We start from the raw sequence: 16,871 nt of genomic DNA, 5'->3' as shown, positions 1-16,871 counted from the left end.
AGAACTCAGACAGACTTTTCTGCATGACCCATGGATGATGGACTCTGGCATCATTATCTAGTTAAAAGGTGGGTGTGTTATCATCATTATTTTTTTATTTTTTAAAAAAACTTTTTTATTTTATAAGGTAGTTCATGATATTTGATTTCATTTAATATCCATACACCAATCCCGCCACCATTACACCTTCCCAACACTATATTTTGGATGTTTCCATACCTAACCCCAATCTCTGTCCCAAAGCAGAACCGAGATAATATATTTTGTATTGTCTGTTATGAATAACCACTGAAAATGCTACAAAAAGGTATCCATAGAGGAAAGAGTGTGAAGATTGTTCTATTTTGGCAGAGGCCATTAAAACCTTCTATAAGATATCACTAACATTCTGTTGAAGGTTGAGCCTTGTGAACTTTCATATATATACATATATATATATATAAATTTTCCTCTATGATTGTTTTCTACTATTTGAACCCCATGAAGTATGGTGCGTTACTCTTGGAGTATGGGTAGAGTGTGTTTGTGAAGTGTCAGCGGCCGTGAATGCAGCTGCAAGGTCCAAGAATAGGTTTACATGTGCATGAAGTTTAGCCCAAGCATTTGGAGAGTGGCCTTGAATGTGGTGGTGGTTGGGTTCTGGAGATTTTCAGCTGCTGGGCCTGGGTCCTTTGGAGGCAGGCAAGGCTCTCACCTGCCTTCCTCTGGGGTGCCCCAAGTGAAACAGCCTGGCGCAGTCCAGTGGCATGGCTATGGTGAGCATCATGTTGGTCCCTTCCAGGAGAGGACATGCGATCTGGATGGTGGCCAATGGTGAGATTATCTGGCGCCAGTCAGAGGTGGTTTATGACTGATGAGTCACCAAAAACATGGGGGAAATGGGCAGGGGATTTCTGCTCTCGGTTCCATTGAAACCAGAGTTCTCAGTCACAGAGTTCTGCATACCTGGGTTTTGTTGGACTTCACTGGTGTTTGAGGCTCAGCCCGAGCATGTGGGAAGTGGTCTTGAGCGTATCAGCGGTTGGGTTCTGGAGGTTTTTGACTGTCGGTGCTGGGTCCCTTGGGACGGGGACACCTTTCACCTAACTCCCTCTGGGGCGCAACAAGTGAAACAGCCTGGCGAAGCAGCCAGTGGCATGACTATGGTGAGTGTCATGTTGCTTACTGTTTGGTTTTCTTTTGCATCCATACCCCACGGTTTTCAGGGAAGCACATGGTGCCAGAAATCAGTCCTGGTCTCCTGAACATAAAGCAGGTGTTCCGTTACTTGAGTTCTCTTTCACACCAAAGATGGGCAGTTTGAAAGAAAATTGTAGAGCATCATCTTGACAGGGGTAAGAGCAATGATTATGAAAATAGGAGCACAGAAAACCTGTGCCAAACTGAGAAGAGAACTTTACTTATTCCACCTTAGAGAACTTGAATACACTCAGTCTAGAAGTGTCTTACCTGCTATACTATCTCGGACCACCAAATGGTTCAGGTCTCACGAGAATTTTTTATTTTGCTTCTGAGAATACCTGGCTATGCTCTGGGATAATTCCTGGTGGGGCTCTTGGACCATATGTGATATAGAACCTGTGTCAGCTTGATACAAAAGTCTTATCTCACTTTATTAGCTCTCTGACCCCCTGGAAATCTTTCTTCCTTAACTGAACAAACACAAAACACCTACACCAACTGTACCCTGTATCAGCATTGGAGAAATGCTATTTAGAGGTTTATGGAGTTCATAGATTTCCACCCCAGGAAAGGCCAAGGGTTTCAGTGAGGCCGTGGGGGGGTGGTGGTGGCGGGGGGGGGGGGGGGGAAGGATAGTGCTTTAAAAGGGCAGAGCTCTGTTCTCTGGGATGTCTTTTTTCATGTTTTTGGTTTTTTTCGTGTATGTGTGGGTGAGAGTTCCAGGGAAGGAAGTCACACACATGGTGCTCTTGACTCTGGGGTTGCTCCCAGTTCTTTGTTGGGCATCACTAAGGGGGCCTATGAGTGGCATGTGCGAGGCAAGTACCTTGAGTCCTGAACTTTCCCTCTCTGAGGTGCTTCCACCCATGTAGTTGCCAGGAAAGAAACAGGAACCCACGGTCAGGGCAGAATCAAGGTCCAGAGTCTGTGGACTTATGGTCAGATTAAGGGAATGGGCTGATTATTTTAACCTCTGGAAAAAAAATGTTTTAACAGATGGTGACAATGCAAAGCAGATGACATTTTGAAAGACAATAATTTGTGCTTTATTTTTAGTTGAGGCACCATGGTATTTAAATTACACTAGTGGTGTGCAAGATTATCTCCTCTCTGGCATCACCAGAATTCCCTGGACTTTCCACATAGACAATGTCACTTTAGTCCTCCTCTTCCTCTCCTCTGGGGTCCTGGGATCCCACCCCATTCTAAATTAAAAGTTCAAAGGGTTATTGTCTTTATGTACTGTCTATCGCTTCCATTTGTTTCTATAGCTGTTGCATATGAATAAGACGATCTGGTGTTTGTCTTCTACGTCTGGCTATTTTGCTTAACTTGACCTGTTCTAGATCCACCCAAGTTGTATGAAAAGGCAAAAATTGGTTTTCTCTTCACTTGTTCACTTGACATCCATTCAATTTGCTCGAGCGGGCACCAGTAACATCTTCATACTTCCCTATTGCGTGCTAGTGTAGCCCAATGGCATCTGCTCTTTCTAGGAATACGAAGAGCCTCAAATGAGCCCCAAACCTCGTTCAAGGTCTTGACGAAGAAGTCTGACCAACTTGTAGGTGGGTGGCCACATGATCTTTTGACATCCAGTGGAATCCAGTCCGTAATGGCTCTAGTCCAACGGTCATCTCCAAATCTCATTACTTGTCCAGCCCATTTGATTTTTGAAGCCTTGGCAAACGAGACAGTTTTCTCTTGCAATATTCCATTGAATATTACATTCCATTGAATATTTTTCAATGGAAAATTAGCAAACGAGGCAGTTTTCTCTTGTAATATTCCATTGAATATTCCATTGAATATTACATTTAGTTTTCTCTTGTAATATTCCATTGAATATTACATTCTTGTAATATTCCATTCAATGGAATATTATGAATATTCCAATATTCATAATATTCCATTCAATGGAATATTATGAATATTCCAATATTCATAATACTCCATTGTGGATAAATACTACAAATTCTTTATTCACTCATCTGCTGTTGGACATTTGGGTTGTTTCCATATCCTGGCTCTTGTAAATAGTGCTGTGTGTGTTCACAAATGTTTGGGCTCTCACCACGTCAGTTCAGTGATCAGGCCGCTTTCCCACCCAGGTAAACATGGCCAACCCAGGTTCAATCCCTGACATCCCATATGGTTCCCCAAGCACAGTCAGGAGCGATTCTTGAGTGCAGAGCCAGGAGTAAGTCCTAGGCATTGCAAGGCACAGCCAAAAATGCAAACAAAAATTTTGCATTTCATTTGTGTGTAAGAGGACAAAGTCTCTAATGCTTGCTCACTTACAGCTCCCAACTGTCAATATCTCCTTCAATTTCTATAGAAATTTGGATGTGAAATTCAGTCAGGCTGTTTCTTGCTGGAGAGGAATGGGAATTTGGAGTAGAAGAAGTTTACATGGTGGGAGAAAGAACTTGTACCTTTCTGTGGGGAATCCTGCAGAAGGGGAAGCTATTTTCTAATAGTGTTTTATGCTTTATTTCCAGCAAATATGAGGCTAGATTCAGTCAGAAAATTTGATATATTATGATCCCCACTATCAAAAGGGAGAAACTCCATTTCAAATATTTTCAAGTTTGGATTAGCCCCAGCGGGTATCCAGGATGTTAAGTTTGAGAACCTGCTCTCTCCATCTGTCAAGAGTGGCATTGTTGATCCAGGGTTCATTGCAACCATTTGTCTTATTAACTAAACTTATTGACATTGGTTTCCAACTACGAGCAACTGCGTATATGGAACTGTTTATATTGGGACAGCATGAGGAGTTAGTAGTTAAACAAGTCTCTCCTTGTTCTCTAAGATCAAGTATAAGGTCATCTGTTAGCCAGGACTATTTGAGCTAGTGAATCTAAACATTTATGTAAGTTAACAAGAGACATTGTAATGTCAGTAATAGTAAGTATAAAGGTTTCAGATAAATTCCTAAGTACATATAGATGGATTTCTACTTGCCTCCAAGAAAATGAAGCCTACCCAAAAGAGATATTCATTTCCATCTGGTAAATCATGATTTATGATGGTGAGTAATAGTAGACAGTTAGTCCAGTATCTTGTTTTATGTGCAGGGTAAAGAGGAAAGGAATTATTTAAGATGCCAGTAAATATTGTCTAAAATGTCTGTGTCATTTTATGAGCAATCGTATACTCATAGTATTTCCTTATTGCTTCATATTAAGCAATAATGTGTTTTCCCTGAAGATGGATCCATGAGACAGCTTTTTCTTTTGCAATTTTTTAATTGATACTTACCCTTACTAAGGTCAACAAAACATGGAGGGTCATTTGCTAATGACTAATGAATCCATTGTGAGATTTATCAATTTTCACAAATTTTCTTTTACTGACATATTTTTTATCATTTAATTTGACCATTTTTATAACAAGAAATATAAAAACAAACTATTTTATGCCTGCTAAGGGATCAGACTAGGGGTTTAGGTGGAAAACTGGGGATAATGATGGAGGGAGGGTCCCATTGGTAGTGGGATTGATGATGAAACACTGAATGCTGGAAACAGCATTATAAACAACCTTGAAAACTGTGGCGTTTAAAATCAAATTAAAAACTAACCATCTATTGCAAAGCTATTCACATTTGAGTTGTAGACACACATATCCCAGCACCAATCTCACCACCAGGGTCAACTTTCCTCCATCAGTGTTTCCAGATTACTTTCCTCCCCCCGACCCCCACTTGGCATCCTCAACAAGCACATTTCTAAGTTTGGTTGTTGAAGTTTGGATCTCATGTTTGTCGACTCTGTTATTTGGATATTTAGCTATTCCACTCCTCTATACCAGTAATGTAAGTCCTCTTGACCCTATCCACCATTAGGAAGTAAGGCATGAGCCAAGGAGGATTTAATGAATACTGCACTGTAGCACTGTCCTCCCATTGTTCACCGATCTGCTTGAGCAAGCACCAGTAGCTTCTGCATTGTGAGACTTGTTGTTACTGTGTTTGGCATATCAAATACGCTACTGGGAGCTTGCCAGGTAGCTACTTCCAGGTAGCCACAGGGAGCATGGCAAGCTACTATTGGTAGCTTGCTGGGTTTTCCGAGAGGGTGGCAGAATCGAACCCGGGCTGAGTTGACCGCATGCAAGGCAAATACCCTATCCACTGTGCTATTGCTCCAGTCCTCCAAAGGCACCCACAGAAGCTTAATGATGAGTCAGACCCAATGGCAGAGAAGCAAGCGAGTCCCTGTGTGGGGACCCCAGAAATAAGCACAAGGGACGCAGCAAGGGGCCCTGAGTCCAGCACAGGGCACTGTCCCTCCTTTTCGGGCCTCCAGTGTCCACACCTGGCACAGCAAAGCTCCCCTGAGGCTGCTGTGAATACACTTGTGAGAAACAGGATGTAACCTCTGTGCTCTTTTACATGGTAATGACATGTTCTATGTGATTTTTCTCATCTAGACAGCAGAATGCGATGAGGACAGTGTAGCAGTCCTGCCAAGTGTGCTCAAACCCACCGAAAACTTCTGAACTCTGACACATTGAGAGGGGTCCTCTGAGAATGAGTCCAATTTGGCTTGGCTCATTTAAACATAAGACATGTAGCTAGACGGACCCTATGTTCCCGTCAGCAAATTCACTGTGGGGAAATTAAGAAACTGGGTTTTGAACTGTAAAGGTCACTAGAAAAGCCACTTTGAGTGTTTCTACGGGAAAAGAACCCTCTAACTAAAACCCCATGTGTAAACTCACACAAGAGCACACACACACAGCGGCGGTGGCTCTATCTCTCCCGCCGCCCGCGTTCGATAGTCTCACCCTTCTCCCACCCCAGAGAGGTCGATGGCGATGGTCAGGCAGAGAAAGGAATGAGGGCCAGGCTGGTAGGTATTAGTCGTAGTTTATTCTGATTCTCTCTTCATCTGTCTCTGCCCCCTTCTCGTTCTGTCTCTGCCCCCCCTTCTTCCTCCTCCCCCATGCTACTTCATTCTCCTTCTCCATTCCCCCTCATCCTCCTTCTGTTCCTTCTCATCCTCTCTCTGACCTCTGCTTCTTCCTTTTCCGTAGCCTACTCCTACAGTACAGTTAAATCCTCTCTCCATGAGGAATTGGGGGAACAATTACACATAGGTGTGGTCACAATCAATAGGGGTAGAAATCTTAGCCTCAGGGAAGGCCACTCCTAGGACAGATTCTCTCTCAGCATGAGGACCCACCCTAGAGCGGAAACCCAAGGGTGTGTCTCTCCTCTCCTTGTCCAACAAGCATATAAGCATATGTAATATAAATCATTTTGTATGGATACAGTAAGAAATATCTTAAACTTATAGAATTGCTTTCCTAGGGCCATCTCGATCTCAGACTAGAGTGCTCAGGCCAGATAGTCTTTCCCACCCCTAGCAGGATCCTAGCCTTGTCGTTACCTTTGGATCATGACAGCATTTGTCTATGATCAAACTCTTAACTTATAGTTAAGAATCGTGGCACTTTGGCCTGGCCCATTTCGCTGCCAGGGTAGCTCACTGCTTGCCCTGGGTCCATTCAGTCCCTTGTCGGGACCCTGCTTTGGGGTGTTAGGAACTAAGGGCAACTGAGGCTTAAGTCGAGAAAGCAGATGCCCAGGAGTGAATAATATTCAAGGCCAATCAAATCCTAAGTTACAAAGCATAATGTTAACGGTCTTCCTGTATCTATACAAAAAGGATATTGCTTTAAAGTAAATTGTTCATAAGGCATAAGGAGAGGAGAAAGGCAATATTTCACTCATACATATAAAATCATAGATTTCTGGGAAACTGATCTTACAAATGAACAAAGTCTGATTAAGGGGAAAGCTGATTAACTGGGTGGGAAGGAGAGCATAGAGAAGACTGTTTACAGATAAACACAATGGAAGTGGAAGTGCCTCAGGAGCACTGTGATGGGTGTAATCAGATTAATAGGTATAACCAGATAAACCTAAGCTTCTTGTATTCCAACACCCCAAAGTTGTGATAGTGCCCTGGGAGAAACAGTTTATGTCATAGAATATAGTGGGTTTCATGGGCTGGAGCAATAATACAGTGGGTAAGGCACTTGTCTTGCACACAGCTGACCTGGATTCAATCCCTGTTGTCCCATATGGTCTCTAAGAACCATCAGTAGTAATTTCTGAATGCAGAGTTAGGAATGAACCCTGAAAACTGCCAGGTGTGACACCCAAACAATAACAAAACAAAACAAAGAACGAATATAGTGCGTGTAAATATGCAACCAGGAAAAAATAGGATAGCTGGATAGAGCAAAGTTCATGATGAATAGTTGAAAGCTGCAAATATGCAGCCTGAGAATGCATAGATTAAAACAATTTAGGGGCTTTAGTGGATGTAGAGAGCAATGTGGGTGAAAATAGAATATGAAAATCTCAAGACTTTATGGGTAAATGATTCCTGCTGATTGACTATGTGAAATACCCCACACATACTCTGATGTTCATATGTATATTGAATGTTACTATGCTTACCAACTGTCCTTAATCTCTGTGTCAATTTAAACAGTGACTCACATGTTTAAATTGGTGGGAGAATGATATTGTATTGAAATAATGGTTGTTTGTTAAATGACGGCTGCCAGGTGACTCTATGGCTGGAAAGTCCCTGTCTGCTTCTTTTTCTCCTAATGTGTTTGTCTCTTTCTCTGTAACTAGCCCTGCTGGTCTTCACTGTAGAGTCAGTTTGGCAGAATTCACATGTCAAGGGAATTATCTGGAAGTTTGAGTTATGGCTGTTGAAAGAGGTCTGTGGGGGAAGCTGAGAGGGCCTGGAGGTGGATCCTTAAATTTGGAGAGGGGTTCCACCTAATATTAAGATGGAAGGGGACCGTTTTGGGATGTCGGTACAATAAACAATCATTGAGGAGATCTCTAGGATAATGAGGGAATTTTCTAGGCCCACATCACAGGTTTACAGAGGTCTGGGTTTTCAATAAGAGCCATAAAGTCTTGAATATTCAGGACCTCAGACTGCTTTCCTTCTACTGGTGAAAAGATATAGTTGGAGAAAGAAGTTGGTGGTCAGATTTCCAGTAAAGGACTATGCAACCTTATCCCCAAGTTTATTTTTGGGTCATTTGACATAGCTTTTTTTTTTTTTGACTGCTTGGGCACCAAATTTAATCCAGTTGTTAGAGTCACTTCAGAGATTGGACTAATAGTCTTATAAATTGGAACAGAAAATTTGGAACATCACATGTCAGAGAGCCTTAACAACAAGATTATGGACATCTGGATCCATAATGTCAATACACCAATAATAATAAATCTGTTGTTATATGTTATCTACTGCAATGAGGGTTCAAAATCAACCCTCATGGTTATAGTATTTAAGATGTCTGGCACAAGAATACTTGCCTAGAAGTAAGAGAGGACACTAGGAAATTGAAACATCTGCCCTGCTTATAGATAGGGAGAATTAACACTATCAAAATGTCAATGCTCCCCAAAAGACTATACAGATTTCATGTCGTTCCTATAAGGATACCCATAACATTCTTAAAAGAAATAGACAAAAAACTCCTGAAATTCAAATGGAACGATAAACCCTCAAGAATAGCTAAAAAAATCCTTGGGGAAAAGAAGATAGATGGAATCACTTTCCTCAACTTCAAACTGTAATACAAAACAGTAGTAATTAAAACAGCATGCCTGGGGGGATGGTGCTGCCAACAGGTCAATCTGTACCTGTGAGGCGAGTGCATCAGCAGCCTAATGGCGCCTTCAGACTTCCAGATACCCCAAAATTGCTGCTGTACCTTTGGCCAGACCCCAAAAACTTGGGGCAAGTTTACCAAGAAAGTAAACAGCCAAAAATGAGGTATGCGGGAGACACACCCACAATCCACCTCCAACTCTGCTATATAATTGGAGGAATGGCCTCTCTGCTTCCTGATCGAACTGCTTAATGGCCATGATCCCAGAGACTCAGAAACAAATCTTGAAACCCAACGGCTTTTGGCAGAAATGCGTCCAGTCCCTGCAGTGGGTTGCAGGCGCTGGGCCACCCCAGGTGGGAATAGGTTTCGTGCCTTGGTCTATTCCCCCTGGCAGCCCGGTGGCTGCTATCCTCCAAAGGCCAGTGGACAGTCAGGTTTGGGCCCACAGTGATGAGACACGTGGGGCCTCACAGGATGGGGGTGGAGCTGGCCATTTCCTCCCTGTCCCAACAAGACCCCGAGTTGTAGCCTATAAACGACCTCTCTGCTCGTGATCAAGCTGCTTAATGGCCATGATCCCAGACACGCAGAAACAAATCTCAAAACACAACAGCTTTTGGCAGTAATGCTTCAGGACCCTGCAGTATGTTACCGTCGCCAGGCCATCCAAAGGGGGAAAGGTTGCTATCCCTCCACCTGCTCCCCCTTGGCAACTCGGTGGCCGACATATGCCAGAAGCCATTGGACTGTCAGGTTTGGGCCCGCAGTGACGAGACACACAGGGCCTCATGGGATGGGGGTGGAGCCTGCCTTTTCCTCCCCTTCCCAATGAGACCCTGAGTTGCCGCCAACAAACTTTGTTTCTGATTCCTGATCAAGCCATTTAATGGCCATGATCCCAGAGACTCAGAAACAAATCTTGAAATCTAGTGGATAAATGCATCCAGTCCCTGCAGTAGGTTACCAGTGCTGGGCCACTCCACATGGAAATAGGTTTTGTGCCTTGGCCTGTACCCCCTGGCAGCCCGGTGGCCACCATCCTCCAGAGGCCACTGGATAGTCAGGTTTGGGCCCGCAGTGACGAGACATGCAGGGCCTCATGGGATGGGACTGGAGCCGGCCCTTTCCTCCCTGTCCAACAAGACTCAAGTCGCCGTCCACGAACGGCCTCTCTGGCTCCTGATCAAGCTGCTAACGGCCATGATCCCAGAGACTCAGAAACAAATCTCAGAACCCAGAAGGTAATGACAGAAATACCTCCATATTTAATTGTTAAAATTTCAAAATCGTGCAGCTACTACTGCAGCCACATGACATCATAAGTTATTCATAACCAGCAATAGAAAACAAATTGTCTACTGTTGCCTTTTCAGCAGATCTGAGTGTTGGGGTAAAGTCCCAAATAATATGGTGGGCCTGATGTTAAAATATTGAATGTAATCAAAGTAGAGAGAGAGTAATGTGGTAATCATCTGCCCCACAGGTAGGGGGAGGGTGTAGGATGGGGCTATACAGGGGTTTTTGAGGGTGGAGAATGGGCATTGGTGAAGGAACTGGTGTTTCATTGTATGATGGAGACTTAAACCTGAAAGCTTAGTAACTGCTCTCATGGTGATACAATAAATAAAATTATAAAAATGTGAAACAAAAACCAGCATGATATTGTCTAGAAACATAAACACATACCAAAGGAACAGAGTTGAATATTCTGTCACAGTCTCTCAAATATATGCTCACTTGATATCTGATAAAGGAGAAAGAAATGTGAACTGGAACAAGGAAATCCTCTTCAATAAGTGGTGCTAGGAAAACTGGAAAGCTACCTGCAAAAAAAAAAAAAAAAAAAAACCAAACCTCTGACCTCTGTCTAATGCCTGGCACAAAAGTCAAAGTGGATTAAGGACCTCAATATTAGACCTGAATCCATAAGGAACATGGAAGAACATGTAGGCAGAAACCTCCATGACATTGAAGCTAAAGGCATCTTTAAGGATGAAACACAACCAATCAAGCAATTGGAAACAAATATAAACAAATGGGACTACATTAAACTAAGGATCTTCTATGCCTCAAAAGAAACGGTGACTAAAATAGAGAAAGACCCCACAGAATGGGGAAAATTATTCACTCAATACCTATCAGACAGGGGCTCTATCCAGGTTATATAAGATATTAGTATCATTATGCAATGAAAAAACCTCCAACCGCATCAAAAAATGAGTAGAAGAAATGAACAGAAGCTTCCTCAAAAAAGAAATGCAAACAGTCAAAAGGCACATGAAAAAATGCTCTACAATGCTAATCATCAGGGAGATGAAAAATCAAAACACCAATGAGATAATACTACACCACAGAAACTGACACATACTAAAAAGAACAAAAACAACCAGTGCTGGCATAGATGTGGGGATAAAGGGACTCTCATTGTTGGTGGGAATGTTGACTGGTCCAGCCTTTTTTGGAAAAAATATGGGCATTCCTTAAAAAACTAGAATTGAGTTTCCATATGACCCTGCAATTCCACTTCTGGGAATATATCCCGATGGTGCAAAAAAGCACAGTAAAAATGACATCTGTACCTGTATGCTCATTGCAGTGCTGTTCACAATATCCAGAATCTGGAAACAACTTGAGTACCTGAGAAGAGACAACTGGTTAAAGAAACTTTGGTACATCTACAAAATGGAATACTATGTAGCTGTTAGAAAAGACAAAGCGATGAAATTTGCTTATAAGTAGATGCTCATAGATAGTATCATGCTAAGTGAAATAAGTCAGAAAGAGAGGGATATAGAATTATTGCACTCACTTGTGGAATATAAAATACCCTAATATGAGACTAAAACCCAAGGACAATATACAAGTATTAGGAACACTGATCCATGTTTGGAAGTCTGCCTTATGAGCTGGGGGAGAAGGCATCTGGGATATAGAAGGGATCAGTAAATCAATGATGGTTGGAGGGATTGCTCAGGATGGGAGATGTGTGCAGAAAGTAGATAAAGGACCAAAGATAATGACCTCTCATATCTGTATTGCAAACAATAATGCCCCAAATTAGAAAGAGAGAGTAAGACAGAAATTGTCTGCCATAGAGGCATAGAGAGAGGTGCAATTGGGGGGTAGGGATATGGAGGATGTATGTGCAAAATGTGGAAAATGTGCACTGGTGGAGGGATGGGTGTTCAATCATTGTATGACTAAACTCAAACATAAAATCTTTGTAACTGTATCTCATGGTGATTCAGTAAAAACAAAAAAATACCTTCCTATATGTAATAACACAGAAATACTCAAACTAAATAACTCACTGACCTGTTGGTTCCTTGAAATGACTCAAACTCCCATAATGATCTAATGAAAACCAGAAGAAATAAGTAAACAGAGGCAGCAGAGACTGAGAAAAATAAATATGACTGAGTCTCACTGTACTGAAGTAGGCATGACTTAACAGGAAGGAAATCAATTACACCGCAAGAAAGCCACACACCCTATTCTAGAGTAACTGACTTTGAATCTGCAACGGTTCTTTGGCTCCTTTGCTGGACAATTGAGGGAGAGAAATTGCAGAGAGAGGGAGAAAGTGGAGTATCTCCATGAGAGGCCAAATTCAATGAGTGGAGGGTTTGGACAGTTTCTCAAAGATAAAATAATTTACCCAGTGCTGGAATTAAAGCAAGTATGAAACATTTGTTGAGTATAGTGGGAGAGAGCAATCTGTGCTGGGTAGGAATTGGGGGCATTAGATCTCCCTAGACAGGACAATGCTGTTTGTGTTGTGGAAATTATTACTGGGAGCCCAGGAAAGGCTGAGAACTCACTGAGAGTTGGGAAAACTTAGATTTATACCATCATGAGCTGAGCACCTTCTAGACAGAATAGGCTTGAATAAGAGTGAGAATTTAATTTTATAGACTCTATGAGAGAGGGGAAGAGGGCATTTTATGGGAGCTGGAGGGAGAGCAAGCACAAAAGCAGAAATTCTCAAATATGTCATCTGCTAGGCCAGGGTGAGATTATAGGCACAGGAGCACATCTGGACTACAAGGTGAGACTCTGACCATCTCAAGGATGTGCCAAATGCATTCCAGGGTCATATTGCTCAGACTTAGCTGCCTTTGGCAGCTCCTGCTCTCCTGTGTGAGCCTGTGTGAACCATGGGTAGGGTCAGTTTTCCTTTATCATATGCAGGTAGCGATGTTTATGCAGCTTGTGTTCAGAGTTGGCAGTATTTAGCTTCATACTAACTTTGGAACAGGAGCCGGAAAAGGATGTTTTAAGGTACTAAGTACTAATGTACGAAGGTAGATGGTTTTCACCACAGGCATATTTCTCATGAACAGAACAAATGTGGTTGGCTAATCTTCACAATTTTGCAGAAAAATATATTTTGTAGCCACCAGCACACTGAATGTTTCTGAATGTTTGGATTCAGACCATTTTCACTAGTGTAATTGCCACTTGGATTTGCATTTCCCCGATAATATCACTGTCATCATCACTGTCATCCCGTTGTTCATTGATTTGTTCGAACGGGCACCAGTAACGTCTCCATTCATTCCTGTCACATGCTAGTGTAGCCCATTGGAGTAGTGGGGGCTCTTTCAGGGTCAGGGGAATGAGAACCTCCATTGTTACTGTTTTTGGCATATCAAGTATGCCACGGGTAGCTTGCCAGATTCTGCTGTGCAGGTGGGATACTCTCAGTATCTTGCCAGGCTCTCTAAGAGGGATGGAGGCTTTGGGGGCGGCCTCCTATTGCCTTTACAGGTGTTCCCAGTCTGAACCCCATCAAATATGGTGTGGTAATATGGAAAATGAGTAAGGATTTTCTTATGATGTGTTGCCCGGCCACAAAAGCGGCCATGTGGTCCAGGAATATGTTCACTCATATGTGAGGCTTGGCCTGAGCATAAGTGTGGCAGCAGTTGGGTTGTGGAGGTCATCTGCAGTGGTTGGGTGCATTGGGGCGGGGAGGGCTCTCACTCCCCCTTCTCTGGGGCAACCTGAGTGAAAACACCTGGTGTGGGGTCCAGTGGCATGGTTATGGGGGCCTCATTTTATGCTCCCTTCATGGAGAAGCAGCCATGAGTTCTGGACGGTGACAGATGAGGAGATTATCTGGCGGCAATAGGGAAAACCAGCAGAGAAATGCAAAGTGATGAATTGAATGGCACTATATCTATATATTTACCTCCTGCCAGCACCATATAATCTCATCATTGACCACTCTCCCTGATAAGAAGCGATAAAAACTCTTTCTTAGAACCCAGTTCATCATCTGTATGCTTTCTTTGAAGAAGCATCTTTTAACTTCCTCCCCCACTGCTTTGGATAGGCTTGCTTAATTTTTTTTATTAAGTTTCGTAAGCTCTTGGTATATTTCATACATTATCTCCTTAACAGATATATAGTGGGAATATTATCTCCCATTCAAAGTTATTTTTCTAAATTTTGCCCTATTTTCTTTTACCATACAAAATTGTTGTACTCCGATGTTGTTCTAACTACATATTTTTGCATTTGTTATCTTTACAAGGAATTTATTCATTGAAGACACCACAGATTTCAATAACTTGGAGAATTTTGCAGAGCTAGGAATAATCCCTAAGCATCCCTGGATATAAAAAGAAAGAGAAAAAAAAGAGAGGGAGATTAAGAGAAAGAAGAAGTGAGGGAGATAGAAAAGGAGAGATTGAGAGAGATAAGAAACAAAGGAAGAAAAAAGGAAGAAAGGAGGGAAAGAAGGAAGGAAGGAAGGAAGGAAGGAAGGAAGGAAGGAAGGAAGGAAAAAGGAAGGAAAAGAAGCTTAATATGACACTCATTTGATCCAGCCATATTCTTACTTGACATTTATATAGACATTTATATAAATACATTGGAAATATATTTCCATGAAGAACTTGCATAAAAGATTATGTACCAAACTTGAAAGTTGTTGAGATCACAGTCAATGAGTAAATGAACAAGCCTTGTGTAGTGTTCAAACAATAAAATATGACCCAAGGGCACAGCAAATGACTCTCAAATATAGACATTTCCATGCATGGAAATGTTTATGCACTTTGCCACATGATAAAAGGAAACATGAAAAGGATGGGTACCATAAATTACCAACTATTTGATATTATGGAAAAGGCAAGCTATGGACAATGAAAAGATATGTAGTTTCCCTGGCTGAAAAAGATAGGAGTGGGTGAAATAATTATTAGTTGAAGCTAAGGTAGTAGCTTCAGGTAAGGTAAAGAAGCCAATTAAGGTAAAGAAGCCAATCTTTTGAAACTGTAATGATGAATACAGATCACAAAGATACTTCACTTAATAATAATGTATCAACAATTGGTGATCAACTGTAATGAGTTTGTCATAATACAAGGGAAATTTTATGGGAGATATAACATAGAATTCACTGTAATTACTTCACATTTCCCCTATAAATATAAAGCATTCTAAAATAAAGTATATTATATTTTAGAGCATCTGGCTTATAGTCAATGTTGCAATAATATTTCTCTTAGTGACCAGAAAACTACATTTTTAACCTAGTACCAAATTTGGTAGATTTTACCTGTACAAGTTCCATCAAATGTGCTCTACTGGTGTAGCATGAGTTTAAGAAACTAACCGGGGAGTCACACTGAACAGTGCTCAAGTACTTCTCCTAACACTGTGTTCAGGCATTGCTTCCGGAGGTACTCAGGGGATCATAAGGTTGCCAGGAATTGAGCCCGAAGTCTCTATGCAAAGGATAAAATCAGTCCATTAATCTGTCTCTGTAGTCCAAGAATAAAACATTTAAAAAAGAAAGCTAATTTTCAGAGGCCCTTTTCATGCTACCTTCTACAGAAGGTAGGTGGATAAGGATTTCCATTCTCCCTGGTTGTTTATGAGGATGAAGGTCTATCGCATGTATATGCTATCCTACTAACTCATTGCCATGGGCAACTCTCAACATCTTTCCCTTGGGTTAGTCTCCTGGATCATGTTACCAAACTCAGGAAAGGGAGAACCTTCCAGGGAACCTCTTACGTACCCGTGCAAACTGACTTAATTCTGAAAACTGCAATTTGTCTGGGAAAAATAAATATTGTCTACAAACAATACCATACAGGATTCACTGTAACACTATCCTCCCATTGTTCGATTTTTTGTAGCTGGCCCGGTAATGTTCCCATTGTGAGACTTGTTTTTACTATGTTTGGCATATCAAATACATCACGAGTAGCTTGCCAGGCTTTGCCGTGCCGGGCGAGATACTCTTGGTAGCTTGGAGGGCTCTCCAAGAGTGGCAGAGAAATAGAACTCTGGGCAGTTAGGTCAGCTGCGTGCAAGGCAAACACTACCTGCTGTACTATCACTCCAGCCCATACAGGATGAGTAGAATAAATATTGATTTTGGCTTTTCTTTTTACCCATATGACACAAGGGTAACGAAGACTGTAAATTTTCTTTTGTCTTAATTTCTTTTCTTTTCGTTTTTATGGTGTCAGGGAATGAAAACAGGAACTTGCAAAGCAATTGCTCGACTGTTAAGTTTCATCCCTCACCCTGTGCATGAATTTTAGGAATAGAAGGTATGCTATTAAAATATTCAAGCTGGTTGAAATAATAAACCGATTTAACACTAGTGTGATGACTAAATGAATGAGTCACAAATCACAAATCATCCTGTTATTCGCCGATTGCCTCGAGCAGGCCCCAGTAACGTCTCTTTCATCCTAGCCCTGAGATTATATTCAAGGCTCTTTAGGAGAATGAGACCCATCATTGTTACTGGCATGTGGCATATTGGGTACGCTATGGGGAGTTTGCCAGACTCTGCCGTGTGGGCAGGCTATAGTGGGTAGCCTGCCAGTTTGTCCAAAGTAGGAATGAGATAAGTGAATGAGTAGATCATATGAAAAGCAATTAAATAATGTCAATGCCAAGGCAACATTAAGATATTTATGAGTGTCTATGTCTATTTCTCTCTTTTTGACTCATTTCGCTTACCATCATACTTTCCATATAGTATCAATTTTATG

This window comes from Sorex fumeus, unplaced genomic scaffold, assembly GCF_029834395.1.
Source record: "Sorex fumeus unplaced genomic scaffold, SorFum_2.1 ptg000003l, whole genome shotgun sequence".
Taxonomy (NCBI): Eukaryota; Metazoa; Chordata; class Mammalia; order Eulipotyphla; family Soricidae; genus Sorex; species Sorex fumeus.
This window is presented reverse-complemented; position numbering follows the sequence as displayed.